General features: G+C 43.6%; 1 long non-coding RNA gene across 1 annotated transcript; it reads right to left on the reverse strand.

The window, feature by feature from the left end:
- Positions 1–877: 877 nt before the first annotated feature.
- LOC139179781 (uncharacterized) lies at positions 878–16946 on the reverse strand. The gene is made up of 3 exons (XR_011564140.1): positions 16651–16946; positions 10932–11048; positions 878–10831 (listed from the first exon to the last, which is right to left on the reverse strand). It is a non-coding gene; the product is annotated as an uncharacterized lncRNA (long non-coding RNA).
- Positions 16947–17361: the final 415 nt, after the last annotated feature.

The following is a 17361-nucleotide window of genomic DNA, read 5'->3' on the forward strand; positions in this document are numbered from 1 at the left end:
TAAAAATATTTTGAAGTTTTGGATTATATTTATTAAATAAAGCTTTATGATCCTTGTTCATTATTTAATTTTTCCCCCTGATTTCAAAACCCATGCTAGTTGTAAAATTTCCAACAGTACAAGAATGAGTTAAGTACACGCTCTTCCTGTAGTCCCACCACGTCCAGCCATCAGACACCATGGTTGTTGCAGGTGTGGGAGCGCATTTCTTCACATGGAGATGTTTTAAAACTCAGAACATGCTTTACATGCTCTATACCACTTGCTTTTTTCATCTAGCCACGACACACGCTTTCTTACCTGACAGTTTCCTCACTCTGAACTGCCCCATCGTAGCATCTTCATTTTGTGGATATACCATCATCACCTGTGAAACTCCTCCATCAATGGCTGTTTGTTTCCAACTTCTCACTGTTGCAAACAGTGCTGCAACATAGATTCCTGTACGTGTGTCTGTGCAGTTATGTAGATTTTTAAGGTACCAGTTGAAATGAGATAAAACCCTGGAAGTGCTGATGCTGGGTCAAAGGGCATTCATACTTAAATTTTGAGATGCAGCTAAATGGCCATGGAGGACAGCTTCACTGGTGGCTCAGATGGTAAAGAATCTGCCTGCAATGTAGAGACTTGGGTTCATAGGTCGGGAAGATCCCCTGGAGAAGGGAATAGCAACCCACTCCAGTATTCTTGCCTGGAGAATTCCATGGATGGAGGAGCCTGGAGGGCTACAGTCCGTGGGGTCACAAAGAGTCGGACACGACTGAGAAATTAACACGGCCAACTCCAGCCTGGTGCCATGTTCGCCCAGGGCAGCGAGAAAGTGCTGGCAGTCTGTGGCCGCTTCAACACATGCCATCAGCATTCCATTTAACTTGGTTCTGCATTTTACAGAGTGCTGAATGGCTTGCATTTATTTCTTTTAAACACACAAACAGGTTTTTTAAAAGCAAAAACAAAACCTCGTGGCCTCTCCTAAGTTTTTCTGTGGCTGTTGATAGAAAGTATCTCTACCCAGACCTACCTGGCTTCTCTTGGATTTCGGCTCCTTCACTATTGGTGCTTGTGTGCTGTGTTTCCAGCTACAGCCTTTCCTGTGGTTCCCAGAGGGCCCTGAAGCAGGGGGCCAATAGGAAGTCTCCTTTCTTTCTGTTCATTCATTCAGCAGAATCCTTGAGCAGAACCCCCTACTGGGGGCTCCCTCTGGCTATGCTCGGGGCATGTTCAGTCCTCAAGCTCCTTAAAACATTCTACTTTGCTAACTCAGCACTTTGAAAACTGGATTCTAACCCACAGTGAGAAATCCGTCTTACACAGTGCATGTATGCATGTGAACACACACACATTTTAATGAGCCACTATGAAATCCTTGCATTTGTTTATCCCACCGTATTTATTTCATTAAAAGCACACACACACATACCTCACCCCATAATGAGTCATGACCTGCAGTGTGGAAACCATGGTTGGAATTCCCCTACACTCCAGCCCCCTTCTGAGCTATGGGAGGGGGTGCTTTCCCAGGGTCCAGGCAAGCAAAGACAAGAGACTGGGCTGGGACTCTGCAAGACTTCTGTTCACGTGCACCTCTGTCTGAGCCCCTGTGTCTAAGGTCATAGGGAACTTGGGTGGACCTTGGTGACCTAGGCAGTGGGTGGGGTGTGGGAAGCCAGGACAGTGTACCTTTTTGGAAGCCCAGAGGCTTTCTTTCCTCCCTTCTGTCCTCTTCCTCCTGTTCCCTCTCAGAGAGGGAGATGCCAGAGCTGGCTGGCGTAATAGCTGCTCACACCTCTACGGCATCTGTGTCCTAGATGCTGTTCTGAGCTCTTTATGTGAATAAATTGGATACAACACATTATTTTTAGTCCCATTTTGCACATGACGAAATTGAGACACAGAAAAGTCTCCTGCCCAAGATTTGCCATGATTCAAGCCCAAACAGTGGTTCTCCACTGTGTGCCTGACACTTTTGGAAACTGGAGCTGATAGAAAAGCCACCTCCTTTAATGGAAAACATCTTTCTGGGGGCAGCCCAACCCCCCCAACCTGGGTGGGCTGACCCCATGACAATGGCTCAGGGGAGAGCAGAGGACCTAAATGAGCAATTAGCTTGGTTCCTTCATTGTTGTTGTTGTCCAGTTGCCAAGTTGTGTCCGACTCTTTGCGACCTCATGCTCTGCAGCATGCCAGGCTTTCCTGTCCTCCACTATCTTCCAGAGTTTACTCAAACTCATGTCCGTTGAGTCAGTGATGCCATCCAACCATCTCATCCTTTCTTGGCCCCTTCTCTTGCCCTCAAATCTTTCCCAGAATCAGGGTCTTTTCCAATGAGTTGGCTCTTTGCATCATTCTTCATTGTAAAGGGGGAAGAAGTCCTCTTTCAAGTTAGAGGGGGTGTTGTTTGATAGGTTGGTGGGATGTGCTTCATGTTGCAAGCAGATGCTGTGTTTGTCTTATGGGGAGAGCCTGGCTTGGATTTGCAGAGAGAGAAGGCTGATGATACTCCTGGAGAGAGCTGTTACCCAAGTCCTACAGGGATAATGTTTTGCTCTAAGGACAGTTGGAGGTGGGTTTCCATAACCTGCAGCAGGTAGAGACCTGACCAGTATGGGGGAGCCTGGGAACTTTCAAAATTTTAGTAGAGATTACAGAGATTAGATGCCCACCTTCCTGACTTCCTGCATTTGGAGGGCTCAAGCTCTCAGGGAGGCATGGGGCCCTGACTAGGACATCTATCCTGGACTGCATGGCATGGGATCCCAGGGGGCCTACATGCCCTTCTGAAGGTGCCCTCGGAGGTGGCTGTGCAGAAACCAGGTTACCGCACGTGTGATGGTCACAGGGCACTGGGCAACCAGAATGCATTCGTATTTGCTGCAGATAGGTGGGTGGTCATGGAGGAGAAGAGTAGAAGCTGTTTCCTGTCCGATGTTTTGATGACTTCTTCCATGTCAAAAACAACCCCAGACTTAGTGATTTAACACAACCACCATTTGACCGTGTGCACGGGCTTTGTGGGTCAGGACCTCAGACAGGCGTAGTGGGGCTGGCTTTTCTCTGCTTCGTGAGGTCTGGGACCTCTGCTGGGGCAGACTGGGCAGCTGGAATCGTACACCTGGACTTGGGCTAGCATGCTGCCCAGTGCCCTCCACCCCGGTGTGGCCTGGTTGTCTTCAAATAACTGGATACCACAGGTCTGAGCACATTCTACACACAAGGCAGGATCTGTGTGGCCTTTCATGACCTCAGCTGAGAAGTCACACTGTGTCACTTCTACCATACTCCATTGGCCAAAGCTCTTTTGAGGGGAGGGGCATAGAACCCCAATTCTCAGTAGCAGGGATGTCAGAGAGTTTTACAGTCATTTTTAACAGCCGCATGTAACCTTCCTCTTATTGGGTGTTCAGTTCAGTTCAGTCACTCAGTCGTGTCCAACTCTTTGTGACCCCATGAATTGCAGCATGCCAGGCCTCCCTGTCCATCACCAACTCCCGGAGTTCACCCAGACTCATGTCCATCGAGTCAGTGATGCCATCCAGCCATCTCATCCTCTGTCGTCCCCTTCTCCTCCTGCCCCCAATCCCTCCCAGCATCAGAGTCTTTTCCAGTGAGTCAACTCTTCGCATGAGGTGGCCAAAGTACTGGAGTTTCAGCTTTAGCATCATTCCTTCCAAAGAAATCCCAGGGCTGATCTCCTTCAGAATGGACTGGTTGGATCTCCTTGCAGTCCAAGGGACTCTCAAGAGTCTTCTCCAACACCACAGTTCAAAAGCATCCATTCTTCGGTGCTCAGCTTTCTTCACAGTCCAACACTCACATCCATACATGACCACAGGAAAAACCATAGCCTTGACTAGACGAATCTTTGTTGGCAAAGGAATGTCTCTGCTTTTGAATATGCTATCTAGGTTGGTCATAACTTTCCTTCCAAGGAATAAGTGTCTTTTAATTTCATGGCTGCAGTCACCATCTGCAGTGATCTTGGAGCCCCAAAAAATAAAGTCTGACACTGTTTCCACTGTTTCCCCATCTATTTCCCATGAAGTGATGGGACCAGATGCCATGATCTTCGTTTTCTAAATGTTGAGCTTTAAGCCAACTTTTTCACTCTCCACTTTCACTTTCATCAAGAGGCTTTTGAGTTCCTCTTCACTTTCTGCCATAAGGGTGGTGTCATCTGCATATCTGAGGTTATTGCTATTTCTCCCTGCAATCTTGATTCCAGCTGTGCTTCCTCCAGCCCAGTGTTTCTCATGATGTACTCTGCATAGAAGTTAAATAAGCAGGGTGACAATATACAGCCTTGATGTACTCCTTTTCCTATTTGGAACCAGTTTGTTGTTCCATGTCCTGTTCTAACTGTTGCTTCCTGACCTGCATATAGGCTTCTCAAGAGGCAGGTCAGGTGGTCTGGTATTCCCATCTCTTTCAGAATTTTCCACAGTTTATTGTGATCCACACAGTCAAAGGCTTTGGCATGTCAATAAAGCAGAAATAGATGTTTTTCTGGAACTTTCTTGCTTTTTCCATGATCCAGCGGATGTTGGCAATTTGATCCCTGGTTCCTCTGCCTTTTCTAAAACCAGCTTGAACATCAGGAAGTTCACAGTTCACGTATTGCTGAAGACTGGCTTGGAGAATTTTGAGCATTACTTTACTAGCATGTGAGATGAGTGCAATTGTGCGGTAGTTTGGCATTCTTTGGCATTGCCTTTCTTTGGGATTGGAATGAAAACTGACCTTTTCCAGTCCTGTGGCCACTGCTGAGTCCCAGAGTAAGGCCATCTTTATTTAAGACCCTCAGCAGGGTGGTCACCCACCCCCTACTCTTCCTAAAGGGAAACTTGTCATGTGTGAAACATTTGTGTATCTCCAGAAATCCTTAGATGTGCAGAGATATTCCTGCATTTCTATCAACATTATTCAACCAAGAAGGGACAACCAAGGGCCACCAGACATTTGAAAGAATCCTGCCAGATGAAGCAAACCCACCAAGAGTCTCCACACCAAACTAGTAGAACTTCCATAAGGAAAGAAAAAAAAAAAAAACGGTAATTGAACAAATTAACAGAAATAACAGACAATAAATTCCCTAGTGGTCAGGGACCTGGGTCTTCAGAATGAAAGGGTACACCAAGTGCTGAGCAGAGTGAAGGGACTCTACTGCTAGATGCTTTCTTGTGAAAATCCAGGACAACAAATATAGACTTCTAACAAATATTGATTTTAAAATTTTCTAGAGAGGAAAAAATTCAGTCCCCTGTAGAAAAACAGAAATACACTGACATACAGATTTCTCATTAACATAACTGAAGTAAACCCTGCAACCTTCTTCTGGGAATTACTCCTTTTGAGATTTATTCTGGAAGATTTCAAATATATACAAAACTTGAAAGAACAGTATACTGAATGAATTGTGCCCATTACCTACCTTAAGTCATTGTTAACTTCTGGCCAAACTTGCTTCACCTACACTCCTACTGACCACTCTCTCTTCCAGTGCCTTAAGACAAATTCTTGACATCTTACCATGTTGTGCTGCTGCTGCTGCTTGTGAGTGAGTGCTAAGTCACTTCAGTCGTGTCTGACTCTTTTAGACCCTATAGATTGTAGCCCACCAGGCTCCTCTGTCCATGGGATTCTCCAGGCAAGAATACCAGAGTGGGATGCCATGCCCTCAACCAGAGGATCTTCCCCACCCAGGGATCAAACGCACGTCTCTTCCATCTCCTGCATTAGCAGGTGGGTTCTTTACCACTCATGCCACCTGGGATGCCGCCTTATCATGTCATCTGTTAGCTATTTGAGTCTAGGTAAGGAAGGTAAGGTAAGGATTACCTTAAATCAAAAAGGTAAGGATTCTTGAAGAAACACAAACCACAATACCATTTTAATGCCTAAAGTTGCTGACAATAATTGTTCAATATCATGCAGTGTTCAGATGTTGCTGTCTTGTAAGTGTGTCGTGTGTTTTAATAATTCGTCTGAGTCAGAATCCAGATAAGGTTCATATATCGCAACTTGTTGATATGTTTCTTATGTCTCTCTTAATCTTGAGGGTCCCCAAATTTTATTTTTTTCCTCCTGGAATTTATTTGTTGGGAAGATGAGCTCTTTTGTTCTGTGGTGGTTCCCACAGTCTGGACTTTACTGCATGTGGATGTGTCATGTCATTAATATGTTTACCCTACATTTTTGAAAATGAATCCGATTCATGTTCCTTACCATGCCCCATCCAAAGACTACTTCATTGGTGGTGTGTACTTCCACCAGGAAGCACACACAGGTCTGGATGTCTCTCCTAGTGTGACATTAGCACTATTGATGATTAGTGCTCAGATCTGATAATTCACTAGGGGTTACAATGGCAATAATTGACCACTTCTTTCTCATGTATTAGCTGCTTGCTTCCTCAAATAGAAGCTTTCCTTTATCAACTATTTTGTAACTCGAACAATTTGTGTAGGAAAGGCAGAAAAAAGAAAAAGCTTGACTCTTTCTTTTTAAAATAAGTTAATGCATTTTCATTTTTCCCAGTTCCACTGAGATGTAATTGACATATAACACTGTGTAAGTTTACAGTGTACAATGTGATCATTTGATACACATATATATTTCAAAATTGTTACAATAAGGTTAACAATATTAACACATCAATCACCTCACATAGTTACCATTACATGTAAGATCTACTCTCTTAGCAACTTTCCAGTCTACACTACAGTGTCGTTAACTATGATCACCATGTATACATTAGATCCCCAGAACTTATAACTGGAAGTTTTTACCCTTTGACCAATATCTCCCCATTTCCCCCTTCCCCATTTCTGGCAACCACTATTCTACTCGGAGTGGATTTTTTTATCAGTTTTTAAAAAAACTTGATTCTTTAGCATCCTCCACAGGTTTCAAAGAGATGATTTTTTGAGAATCATTTTAATCCATTGCAGTTACTATTGTTTTCCTTTTGAGTTATCTAAACTTTAGTACTTTTTTCATTTTTTACTGTTCTTATTAATGCTCAAATTGTTTCATCTATAGCTAACTGGAGCCTCTTGAAGTTGGCTCCAATGTCCTTTTACTCAACAGTAACAATCATTAATAGCTTCCTTACTTCCTTATATGACAGGATGTGCCAGGCTTACCTTGAAAATTTCCTACCCAAAACGTCTAGTTAGCCTTTTCTCCAAAAGCCCTGATTCCTTTAGAGGGGATTGATATTTAGGGACCACAGTTTGGGTGCTGGGGTGTTCAATGCTACTAGGTTGATTTTTTTTCCCCTAAGGAAAAAATAATTTTCTACCTGGAATTCAATATCCAGACAAGCTCTTCTGCTTATGAGGACAAATAATGATATTTTTTGACGTGCAAGAATTCAGAAAATTTACCATCCATTCACTATGGTTGGGAACTGAAAGGTTATTGCTGAGCCATGAAAGACGCCAGGAGTCTTGGCCTCTGGAGTAGAAGAATTCTATTTGGAGCCAGTGACAAGGCTTGATCACTCAGAGCTTTTGTGTAATAAAGTTTTATTAAAGTATAAGAGAGATAGAGAAAGCTTCTGACATAGACATCAGCAGGTGGCAGAAAGAATGCCTCCCTGCTAGTCTTCAGCTGGATCTTATATAGCTGCTAGCAGTCTGCTAATTAAAGAAAGGAAATGTCTCAAAACTCAGACTGGCATCAGTTCCCTCACCCACAACACACATTTTGAGATAACATTGGCACAAGGTGAGTTGTCCGGGGCCATAAAATGATTGATGTGAATCTTGAAGAAAGGCAGGTTTCCAAGCAAATACAGTCTCATTAACATGGCTTAAGAGAACATTTGCATGAGTAAAACATACTGATTTGTCAAGTCGGTTCTGAGTCTTAGGTGAACAGACTTGAAGACAGAGTCTAGGGTAAATACACGGTTAATTAACATAGCTTAAGACAAACATTTCCATAAGAAAAATGCATTGGTTATCTCAAAGTTTGAGAAAAGTTAAGTTCAGGTAGAACCAGGTGTCGTCATCAGTTCAGTTCAGTCACTCAGTCACGTCCGACTCTTTGTGACCCCATGGACTGTAGTATGCTAGGCTTCCCTGTCCATCACCAACTCCTGGAGCTTATTCAAACTCATGTCCATTGAGTCGGTGATGCCATCTCAAGGTCTGAGAAAGTTAAGCTCAGGTGGAACCAGGTGTTGTCATGGCAACACATAATTTTAAAAAGAAATCTCTTTTTAAATTTGTATAGAGAAGGAGGGAAAAATCTAACGCTAGTAGTTTGTTTCCTCCTGCAGCTTAAGAGAGAGATTAAAAAAATGTCTGATACTTGCAGCCTATTTCCTCCGTTTGGAGACCCCTGGCCTTCCTGCCTATTACCCTGTCAGAGCCACGTGAGAAATGAAAAGAATCACTGAAGAAAGAAAAAGATTTGGAATGTAGGAAATAGCAGAGCCAGTCCATGAGAAAGAGCTCCCCAGACCAACAGCTACACACCAGTCCGATTTGAGCTGGAGGATGGACAGCTTCAGGAAGGAGGTTTCTGTGGGACAGGGGGAAACTGACAGAGTGGTAATCATGACCAAGTAGTCAGGCATGGAAGAACAGGGCTGGGGGGAAAGGCAGGTCAGAATGTCAAAATGAACACTGACTGGGAACAGACAACTTTAGGCATGAAGTGAATGGTCTTAAGGCACAAATTGGATCAGGGAGGAACCAGGATCTTGCTCCCACTCTGAGTGTGTTTCCCAGCACAGTGCTTGAAGCAATAGGAAGACCACTCTACTTTTTCCATCACCAAATCGCACACAAGCACATCTAACTGGTAGAGCCTAGCTTGAATCGAGAACCCTAGCAGCAAGGAAGTCTGGGAAATGAAGTTTTTAGCTTTGTAGCCTCAGTGGTATGGAAAAACACACTAGACGGAGTGAGAAGGGGTATATATGCCCACTCACCATATCCTTACCCTTGGTCGTCAATGGGGAACCCCCTAAAAAGTTGCTTGTGGATCCCAGAATTTGTGGGGTGTGACTGGTCCACAGTGTTGAAATATGTCAGCCCTGCTGAGACCATGTGTGAAGTTCTATGCCAAAGACCAGCAGATACTGCACTTTCCATACATAGAAGGTTCTGGATCTGTTTGTGTATCTGAGAGACTTGGAGTATCTCTTCTGCGAGTGTCATTGGAAAACTAAGGAACCCTAGAGAGGTCAGAACACATCTATTCTTCTCCCACTGGACCATATATACTTCATCCAGACATTCCTCCTAATGTTCTGGACCCTTGCAGTAGAAATCACATGTAGATTCTTTCTTCTTCTTTTTTTGTTTTAATTGAGGTAAAATTTACATCACATTAACCATTTTGAAGTGAAGAGCTCAGCAGCATTCAGCGCATTCACCATATTGTGCACAACCCCCTCCATCCAGTTTTAAACATCTTGATCACTTGGAAAGGAAACCCCATACCTGTTAAGCTGTCACTCCTGGTTCCCCCTCCCAAACCGCAGCAATCACCAATCTACTCTCTCTCTATAGATTTGCCTGTTCTGGATATTTAAATAGAATTTAATAACTGTTTAAATATTTAAATTAATTCCATATAAATGGAATTAAACAACATGTGACCACAGTCGTGTGGTCATGTCACTTAGTACAATGTTCTCAAAGCTCACCCACACTGTAGTGTGTATCAGCCCCTTCTTCCTTTCTGAGGCAGGGTGATATTCCATTGTGTGTATAGACCATACTTTAGTTATCCACTCATCCATTGATGTGGACTGTTTCCACCTTTTGACTATTGTCAGTAGTGCTGCTGTGGACACTCAAGTACAAGTATTTGTGTAAGTCCCTGTTTCAGATCTTTTGGGTAAAGTCTAGGAGTGGAATTGCTGGAATTCACACGGTAATTCTGTTTAACTTGTTGCAGAACCACCAAACTGTATTCCAACACAGCTGCACTATTTTACATTCCCACCAGCAACACGTGCAGGTTCTAATTTCTCCATATCTTCACCAACACTTGTTGTTTTCCTTTAAAAAACTATAGCTATCCTAATAGGTGTGGGCAGATTCTTAATAAGCATTGATAAACAGAGTGTAGGCATAAGAGTTTCCTGTCCACAAAGCAAAACAGATGAGGAAAATTTGACCTGGGTCATGAATCAATCCACATTTTTTGGATACATTTCTCGGATACATTTCTCCGCGGGACTAAATTGTATCCCTCTGATCTGAAGATTATTACCTAAGACCTACCTCTGCCTTGATGCCAGTGTGACAAGGGAAAAAATGGTACACATTTCGGATGAAATGCCCAGTGAATGAATAGGTTTGTGACTAAGGGAAATAAGGATTTGATTTTTTTCTTTCCCTAATTCTGACCAAGCAGAACCTTGCCCTTGGCAAAGGCTGGAACCCATCATTTAGATTAGAAGGCTTAAGAATTTTCTGAGACAGAAAGTCTTCCCTAGTGCTTGTCAACCTGCTTGACTTAAACTATTTCTCCAAGATAGGAAGCCCTTTGCTTTGGGTATATCAACTGGAAACAAGTGTGTTCACCATCCTGCTATAATTTAACACAGTGCTGGAGCGTCCATGCAAGGGAAAAGGTGATATAAGGTTTTCAATGGAAGAGATAAAAATATCATTATTCTTAGATAACATGATCCGGAAAAATATAAGAACCCATTGGTAAAATACTAGAACTTATAGAAGAGGTCATACAACCTACAAATCTCAGCAGTGTTTCTCTGCAGTTGCATTTGTTATTATAATCCAGCAATCCTAGTAAGTGGTATTTCGATGCACTTGGAAGGAATGATGTCAATTCTCCCCAAATTCATCTGCAAATTCAATGCAATTTTAATAAAATTGTCAGCTGAGGTTTTTGAGAGCCTTGATAAATTTCTCTGGGAGAGGAATAGTAAAGAGGGAGCAACTTACCTTACCAACAGGAGGAAAGCACAGACTATTCAGCAGATGATGTTAAGGCAATTGGCTGATGATACTGGATCCCTGCTTAACCTCATATCAAGAAGTGCATGCCAAATAATTAAAGACCTGAATATAAAAGTAAAGCCATAATATTAGCAGAACAAAATGTAGGCGATATCTTTGTGACCTCAGGGTAGGAAATAACAAAACTCCAATATCATAGCCATGAGACAAAAAAAAAAAGATGAATTTGATTGCTTCAAAATTTATAAATTTTGTATTATGAAGCGTTCTAGAGATAAACTTAGATATCAGAGGGGAAAAATATTTGCAATATCTAAAGTATTTGAGGAACTCCCGCAAATAATAATAATAATAAAAGACAGTAGTCTAATGAGGAAATATGGATTTTGAAAATTTAGAGAACCGATTTTGTTTTCTGGCTTGATGACACATTTCATAAAATCTGGAAAATTCTTAGACAATACTGTATAACTTTGCCTTTCCATCATTCTGTTTTCTTCTTCTGAATTCCTATAGAATCTTGGATTAAATTGTATTTTGATCTACACCTCCCTCAAGGTACAAAAATCCACCCAAATAGATCGTATACTTAATGTAAAACCTGAAACCATGAAGCTTCTGATAAAACACAGGAGAAATTTTTCTTTTTTTTTTCCTTTTTGGCTACAGCACAATGCACGCAGGATCTTAGTTCCCCAACCAGGAATAAAACCCATTCCCCCTGCAGTGGAAACACAGAGCTTTTCAACCACTGGACTGTCAGGGAAGTCCCCAGAGGAGAAAATTTTCTGAACAATTGGTTAGGCAAATGTCTTTTTAGATAGAAAATCCATAAAAGAAAAAATGATAAATTAAGCTTTAGTAAAATCAAGAAATTCAAAAGACATTGTTAAGAGGATGATAAAACTGGGAGAAAATATTTACAAGTCACATATCTGATACAGGAGTTATATCCAGAAACATAGTTCAATTAAATAAAAAGTCCCAACAATAAAAATAATCTGACAGCAGAATGATAATAAATATTTCAGTTCATAAATATATGAACTAATTAAATGTATTATATACCAAATACAGTCCTTTTCAATTTAAATGATTACAATTAATAAAAATGGAAATATTTAATTAACTCAGCAGCTATTCTTTACTGTTTTGCATTATATTCACAGCCTGTAAGCACTGAATTCTGCTGACTGTGTATATTCTAGTAGTGGATGTAAAGGTTTACTGATTATCTCTAATAATTTAATTATGCATTTCAACTTCTAAAAAAAGAACTCAGAAAGTTCAATAATAGGAAAACAAAGAACCTTGATTTTAAAAAATGGGCAAAAGATTTGGGCACTTCACTCAAGCAGTTATATGGATGGTAATTAGTTACATGAATGTAATTAAGAAACTCAGCATTACCAATCATTAGGAAAATACAAAATTTTTTTTTGGCTGTGCCATGCAGCATCCCTGTTCCCCAACCAAGGACTGAATCTGTGACCCCCTCCTGTAATGCTATGAGCCCCCCCTGCAATGGAAGCATGGCATCTTAACCACAGGACCACCTGGGAGTTCCCAGGAAAATACAAATTTAACCCATGATAGGATACTACTACACACCTACGAAAATGGCTGTAACTAAACAAACTGACTACAGCCAATGCTGGCAAGCATGTGGAGCTGCGTAAACTCTCACACGTCAATGGTGGGAATGTAAAGCAGTCTGGCAGTTTCTTAAACTGTTAAATATACATCTACCATATGACTCAGTTCTTTGACTTCTAGGTATTTACATAAGATGAATGAACTGAAACCCACTCAAATGTCCAGTGACAGGTGGATGAGTAAACAGGGAATGGTTTGTTCATGTGGTGGAATACATCTTGGGAATAAAAATGGAATATAATATTGATACATTCAACAACACTGATGGACCTTAAAATAATTCTGTTGCCTTCAAGATGCCATTTAAAAAGGCATGTGATTCCATGTAAAATTCAAAGGTTCTAGAAAATGCAAACTCATCTATAGCAACTGAAAGATTAATGATTGCTTGGGAATTTGTGGGAGGGGGCGCTAGGGATAAGTAAGAAGTATGGATTATAATGGAGAAGGCAATGGCACCCCACTCCAGTACTCCAGTACTCTTGCCTGGAAAATCCCGTGGACGGAGGATCCTGGCAGGCTGCAGTCCAGGGGGTCGCTAAGAGTTGGACACGACTGAGCGACTTCACTTTCACTTTTCACTTTTATGCATTAGAGAAGGAAATGGCAACCCACTCCAGTGTTCTTGCCTGGAGAATCCCAGGGACAGGGGAGCCTGGTGGGCTGCCGTCTATGGGGTCGCACAGAGTCGGACACGACTGAAGCAACTTAGCAGCATGGATTATAAAGGAGCATGAGGAAACTTTGGGGGCTCTGATCTGTTCATTATCTTGATGTGATATAAGCGATGAATGAAAGCCGCTCAGATGTGTCCTACTCTTTGTGACCCCATGGGCTATACAGTCCATGGAATTCTCTAGGACAGAATACTGGAGTGGGTAGCCTTTCCCTTTTCCAAGGGATCTTACCAACCCAGAGATCGAACCTGGTCTCCCGCATTGCAGGTGCATTCTTTACCAGCTAAGCCACAAGGGAAGCCCAAGAATACTGGAGTGGGTAGCCTATCCCTTCTCCAGCCGATCTTCCCAACCCAGGAATCGAACCGGGGTCTATTGCATTGCAAGTGGATTCTTTCCCAACTGAGATATCTTGATGTGGTGATGGTTTTATAGATATATCTTGTGCCCAAACTTATGAAATTGTGTAGTCTGTACACATTCAATACACTGTATGTCACTCCTACCTCAATAAAACTGTGCCTCTGTTGCCTCAACAGAATGGCTACCTCCCAGCTGTGCTGTTAGTATCAAACAAGTGGAAACTTATAACAGCTCTTGGCCTGTTAGTGGTAAGGCTCAAAATGTGTTATTTCTTACTGTTGTTATCAATACAAACATGGAGGCTCAGAGGAAAGTTTTAAGAAAGGAATTTCTTACTAAGCAGGCAATATTACCACCTACATAGAAAGGGGAGAAGTATAGGAATCAAATGACTTGCAAGTAAAAGTAAAATTTCTTAGTTTTTCTGAAATCTGTTTTTTCTATTCTTTAAAAGTGCATTTTTATCTTAAAAAATAGTCCCAAAATCCTATTGACAGCCAAGCCAATTCTAATTTCAGTGTTAAATAGGATGCTTGCATGATAATTTCTCCAAATTCCCTGTAATTCCCATTTTGCATTGGTTTAAATTGCCTGGAGAATTCCATGGACAGAGGATCCTAGTGGGGTCCCAAAGAGTCGGACAAGACTGAGTGACTAACACGCTCACTTTCACCTTCAAATCCTTTGGAATTGCCTGGGAAATTTTCCCAGGAAAACAAGTTTGTGTGAGAGAGAAACAAGTAAGTAGCTTTTCTTGGCACAGAGGATATTACTGTTCAACGTTAATAATTAAGTACTTATATTTCCTTAGATAAGCTCGTGTCTGAGCGATAACCCAATTCCTGCAACCCCAGAAAACACAGTACATAGACTACTTCCCATCAATCTTCAAGCCCTTTTACCATGTGGTAAAGTGTTAAATACCCTGTCTTAGGTCGGTTCTCTGACTCCTCATGATCCTTTAGAATTTTTTCTTTATAGTAAAACTGTCAGAAATACACACGCCTAATGGTTTATTGACTATGCCAAAGCCTTTGACTGTGTGGATCACAATAAACTGTGGAAAATTCTGAAAGAGATGGGAATACCAGACCACCTGACCTGCCTCTTGAGAAATCTGTATGCAGGTCAGGAAGCAACTGTTAGAACTGGACATGGAATAAAAGACTGATTCCAAATAGGAAAAGGGGTACGTCAAGGCTGTATATTGTCACCCTACTTATTTAACTTATATGCAGAGTACATCATGAGAAACCCTAGGCTGGATGAAGCACAAGCTAGAATCAAGATTGCCGGGAGAAATATCAATAACCTCAGATATGCAGATGACACCACCCTTATGGCAGAAAGTGAAGAAGAACTAAAGAGCCTCTTGATGAAAATTGAAAGAAGAGAGTGAAAAAGTTGGCTTAAAGCTCAACATTCAGAAAACTAAGATCATGACATCCGGTCCCATCACTTCATGGCAAATAGATGGGGAAACAGTGTCTGACTTTATTTTTCTGGGCTCCAAAATCACTGCAGATGGTGATTGCAGCCATGAAATTAAAAGACCCTTACTCCTTGGAAGGAAAGTTATGACCAACCTAGACAGCATATTGAAAAGCAGAGACATTATTTTACCAAAAAAGGTGCATCTAGTCAAAGCTATGTTTTTTTCCAGTAGTCATGTATGGATATGACAGTTGGACTATAAAGAAAGCTTCAGTTCAGTTCAGTCACTTGGTCGTGTCCAACTCTTTGCGACTCCATGAGCTGCAGCACGCCAGACCTCCCTGTCCATCATCAACTCCTGGAGTTCACTCAAACTCACGTCCATCACGTTGGTGATGCCATCCAGCCATCTCATCCTCTGTCATCCCCTTTTCCTCCTGCCCCCAATCCCTCCCAGCATCAGTCTTTTCCAATAAGTCAACTCTTCGCATGAGGTGGCCAAAGTATTGGAGTTTCAGCTTTAGCATCAGTCCTTCCAAAGAACACCCAGGACTGATCTCCTTCAGAATGGACTGGTTGGATCTCCTTGCAGTCCAAGGGACTCTCAAGAGTCTTCTCCAACACCACAGTTCAAAAGCATCAATTCTTCGGCGCTCAGCTTTCTTCACAGTCCAACTCACATCCATACATGACTACTGGAAAAATCATAGTGCAGAAGAATTGATGCTTTTGAACTGTGATGTTGAAGAAGACTCTTGAGAGTCCCTTGGACTGCAAGGAGATCCAACCACTTCATCCTAAAGGAGATCAGTCCTGGGTGCTCATTGGAAGGACTAATGTTGAAGCTGAAACTCCAATACTTTGGCCACCTGATGCGAAGAGCTGACTCACTGGAAAAGACCCTGATGTTGGGAAAGACTGAGGGCAGGAGAAGGTGACAACAGAGGATGAGATGGTTGGATGGCATCATTGACACAATGGACATGGGTTGGGTGGACTCTGGGAGTTGGTGATGGACAGAGAGCCTGGTGTGCTGGGGTCGCAAAGAGTCAGACACTGAGGGACTGAACTGAACTGAACGGTTCAGGACGGTCATCTCTGGAAGAATGTGTGAGATGCTCTTTCCCCTTCCTTCGTGTGCATTTGTATTTACCTTCGATTGTCGTGTACTGCGTCTTAAAATTTGCCCCCTCCCTTCTTTTTCATTCATGTTTTTAAAAGTTGCTTGGCTGGGCTAATTTAACTTTTCACCTGTGTTGTTAAATCTCTCCCTCGCTGGTGGCTGCGAGGAGGCCCCTCACCTCCAGGTGGGGCTGAAGGGTGACGCAGAGGAGTTGGGGCTGGGGCGATCCAGGAGGCGGTTAGAGGGGGAGGGGCAGGTGAAGGAGGCGAGGAGAGGCGAGGGTGAGGTGAGGAGGGACTGGCTCCTTGTGAGTGAGGGGGATGTTGTGGGGGCGCGGGCCGGGCCGGGCCCTCACAGGCCCCGCCCACAACGGGCTGAGCCTCCCGAGGGCCTCCTGCTCACCGCGTTGGGCTCTGCGCGCAAGCGCGCGTCCGTTGCGGGCGGGGTGTACCTGTGGTCTCCTGCCTGTCCCCGTGTGGTCGCGCGTTGAGGTCGGCTGCCTGGTGAGCGTGGGCGGCCGGAGGCCGCGAGAAGGGGCGCGGGGCGGGGACACAGGCACTGCCGCCTGGGATGCGTCCCTGACTCGGGAGACCCCCTGAGGGCCGCGTTCGGGGAAGATGCCGCGCCGGCTGCGGCGTCTCCATCCTCCTAACCGCCGAGGCTGCCCAAGCGCGGCCCAGAGGACAGAGCGACTCACTGCCGGCCCCCGCATCCCAGCGAGGTGAGACGAGCTCTGACGCTGCCCGGCGTGGCCCCTTCGCGGCGCGCGTCCTTTAGGCCCAAATACGGATCCGTGTGCCCTAGACTGGAGGCGGCGGTGGTTTGAATCCCGGGTTTCCCTTGTTCAGTCGCTAAGTCGTATCCGACTCTTTAGGACCCCACGAACTGCAGCACGCCAGGCGGTTTCCCGTTTTCTTAGATTTGTGGTCTATTGCCTCTCGCTGCGCTATCGGGCGCAGCTGTCCGGGGCCGGGGGCACTCCAGCCGCGGGTGGCCTGCCGTTGTAGAGGCGCGGCCGGAGCCTCCGGTAGCTGTGTGTTCTCAGAGAGGCTGGCCCCGAGATAGCTTCCCGCTGAAGTGAATCAGTCTCCAAGGCTCTGTTGGAATAAGGCATCTCTACCGAGGTCAGGAGGGGGCTCCGCGAACCTCACCGGGAAAAACC

The sequence above is a fragment of the Bos indicus genome, chromosome 25, assembly GCF_029378745.1.
Source record: "Bos indicus isolate NIAB-ARS_2022 breed Sahiwal x Tharparkar chromosome 25, NIAB-ARS_B.indTharparkar_mat_pri_1.0, whole genome shotgun sequence".
Lineage (NCBI taxonomy): Eukaryota > Metazoa > Chordata > Mammalia > Artiodactyla > Bovidae > Bos > Bos indicus.